A 3,392-nucleotide genomic window follows, 5' to 3' on the forward strand; every position below is an offset into this window, starting at 1 on the left:
GCCCGCCGAGTCATCGGAGGAACTGCGGCGGATCGCTGGCTGGCATCGTTTATGGTTAGAACTAGGGCGGTATCTGATCGCCTTCGAACCTCTAACTTTCGTTCTTGATTAATGAAAACATACTTGGCAAATGCTTTCGCTTCTGTTCGTCTTGCGACGATCCAAGAATTTCACCTCTAACGTCGCAATACGAATGCCCCCGCCTGTCCCTATTAATCATTACCTCGGGTTCCGAAAACCAACAAAATAGAACCGAGGTCCTATTCCATTATTCCATGCACACAGTATTCAGGCGGGCTTGCCTGCTTTAAGCACTCTAATTTGTTCAAAGTAAACGTGCCGGCCCACCGAGACACTCAATAAAGAGCACCCTGGTAGGATTTCAACGGGGTCCGCCTCGGGACGCACGAGCACGCACGAGGCGGTCGCACGCCTTCAGCTCGCCCCACCGGCAGGACGTCCCACGATACATGCCAGTTAAACACCGACGGGCGGTGAACCAACAGCGTGGGACACAAATCCAACTACGAGCTTTTTAACCGCAACAACTTTAATATACGCTATTGGAGCTGGAATTACCGCGGCTGCTGGCACCAGACTTGCCCTCCAATAGATACTCGTTAAAGGATTTAAAGTGTACTCATTCCGATTACGGGGCCTCGGATGAGTCCCGTATCGTTATTTTTCGTCACTACCTCCCCGTGCCGGGAGTGGGTAATTTGCGCGCCTGCTGCCTTCCTTGGATGTGGTAGCCGTTTCTCAGGCTCCCTCTCCGGAATCGAACCCTGATTCCCCGTTACCCGTTACAACCATGGTAGGCGCAGAACCTACCATCGACAGTTGATAAGGCAGACATTTGAAAGATGCGTCGCCGGTACGAGGACCGTGCGATCAGCCCAAAGTTATTCAGAGTCACCAAGGCAAACGGACCGGACGAGCCGACCGATTGGTTTTGATCTAATAAAAGCGTCCCTTCCATCTCTGGTCGGGACTCTGTTTGCATGTATTAGCTCTAGAATTACCACAGTTATCCAAGTAACGTGGGTACGATCTAAGGAACCATAACTGATTTAATGAGCCATTCGCGGTTTCACCTTAATGCGGCTTGTACTGAGACATGCATGGCTTAATCTTTGAGACAAGCATATGACTACTGGCAGGATCAACCAGGGAGCTGCGTCAACTAGAGCTGAGCAGCCGGCCGCCCGGGAGTGTGTCCCGGGGGCCCGCGCGAACACGCAAGCGTCCGCTCAATCATTCTGCAAACAGGAGGAGGCTGAGCTCCCCTGCACAATACACCTCGAAACCCTCTCAGGTCCCGGCGGCGCGCAGCGCCGTCCCAAGTACTTGGTCGGGTTCGAGAGAGGCGCAATCGCCCGGAGTTAGGCGAGTAGACGCTTTCGGTGCGACCACCCGTGCTCCCAACTGAGCTTGCCGCTGCCGACAGAGGCCCGGGAGCGTGCTGTCGTGGCATTGCCGGCGGGAGACAACACGCGCCACCTACGGTGACCGGCAGCTCCAACGCCAGCGCCACAGAAGGACAAAAGCCCCACTTGGGTGCCGAAGCGAACTCTCCCAGCACAGCGCACGCGCCAACACATCCGCACAGCTGCGATACAAACCACCAGCGAGAACCGCTGGGGCGACCGAGCAGCAGACGGCGTCGCGGCGCCGAGCGCCGGGCGGCGGCGCATCCTCAACGCACACAGTCCTCAATCGGACCAGCACACTGAAGATGTCCACCGCCCACCGCGCTTCGCACCGGGCCCGCGAGGACCTACTTTGGCCGCACGGGCGCCGCGCGCAGGGTGCGCCGGCGCGCAGCTGCGACGCCTGCCGCGTCCGTCGGCCGGCGCGCCCTGCCACTGGCCGCCCCCACCAGCCGGCTGTAGCGCGTGCGCCCACGCACCGCGCGGCCAGCACGCCGGGAGGCGCCCCCTCACCGGCCGGGGACGGTCCCACCCAGCCACCGCCGCGTATCGCTTCACACCAGATGCCGTTCAGTTTCGTCGGCATGGTGGGTATCGCTGGAACAACCGGTTAGTACCTCAACCTATCGTCGCCATCACCGATTCACCCCTAGCGAGAACAACCGCACCACAACAGGTTACCATTTGTTCATTTGCGTAACTTCACCAGAAAACGCAGGCGTCCATCGCCATTTGCAACTTCAACGATTATTGCATGCCTGTGTCAGGTGTCACGCCACACTACGTCTGCCCACATACACGCAACAAAATGTGCACGCCTAGACAATACGTGGAAGGTGGCCCCCCGTACGTATGCGATGTCCATTGCTCGAACGACTGTCAACCGGCCTCTGTAGCATGTCGCAGATATGGAACGCGGTGCACCATGCCATCACGGTGTGTGAGGAGAGACGACTAGGTCCGAATACATCAACAGACAGCTCATGCTGATCGCCATCCACGGCGTCCGTTCCTCCCACACGTCTCTATGGCGTACCACACTGCAATCCAGCTCTCATAGGGAGACGACACGTAGCTGCGTGCACAATATTTGCACTGTATGGTCCGCCGTTTTTGGGCGCAGTCGTTGTGCGGTCACACATGTGCCACGATGTATCATTCAGTACATAAGGACGAATGTGCAGTACAGATTGTGGTTCACGCGTACGACATCAGCGGACAGTTGACACAGGCCGCACCACAACGTAGCCTGAGTACGTCGCATGCGAAGGGCATTGAACATGCAAACTTCTCACCAACCAGCTTGCGAAGGCAGGGGGCAAGGTGGGGACGTGGGGAGGGGCGGCATGTACGTCCTGCTGCCATCCACATTACAGTGTACAGCAGGAGCATGTGGAAAGTGAGCAAGACTTGCAAGGTGTTTAACATGAAGCGATACACAGGGGTGCGGGCAGTGCGAGTAGCGAACTATATTGCGAGGGTTGCGGGTGGGGCAACACTACAGTAATTGAACGAGTCGTATAACAATTACAGAGCAGGTTTAGGCGACAACGTGGGTTACGTTAAGGCGACAACATGGGTTAGGTTAAGGCACAACATGGGTTAGGTTAAGGCACAACATGGGTTAGGTTAAGGCACAACATGGGTTAGGTTAAGGCACAACATGGGTTAGGTTAAGGCACAACATGGGTTAGGTTAAGGCACAACATGGGTTAGGTTAAGGCACAACATGGGTTAGGTTAAGGCACAACATGGGTTAGGTTGAGGCACAACATGGGTTAGGTTAAGGCACAACATGGGTTAGGTTGAGGCACAACATGGGTTAGGTTGAGGCACAACATGGGTTAGGTTGAGGCACAACATGGGTTAGGTTGAGGTACAACATGGGTTAGGTTGAGGTACAACATGGGTTAGGTTAAGGTACAACATGGGTTAGGTTAAGGTTACAACATGGGTTAGGTT

At 55.8% G+C, this 3,392-nt stretch overlaps 1 non-coding gene across 1 annotated transcript in view; it reads right to left on the minus strand.

Annotated features, from left to right (window-relative positions):
* The window catches only part of LOC124772061, a 1,909-nt gene extending 736 nt beyond the window's left edge, over positions 1–1,173 (minus strand). The window contains exon 1 of the ribosomal RNA XR_007013741.1: positions 1–1,173. This exon is cut by the window's left edge and continues 736 nt beyond it. This is a non-coding gene — a ribosomal RNA (small subunit ribosomal RNA).
* Between the last annotated feature and the right edge of the window lie 2,219 nt (positions 1,174–3,392).

This window comes from Schistocerca piceifrons, unplaced genomic scaffold (assembly GCF_021461385.2).
Source record: "Schistocerca piceifrons isolate TAMUIC-IGC-003096 unplaced genomic scaffold, iqSchPice1.1 HiC_scaffold_936, whole genome shotgun sequence".
Lineage (NCBI taxonomy): Eukaryota > Metazoa > Arthropoda > Insecta > Orthoptera > Acrididae > Schistocerca > Schistocerca piceifrons.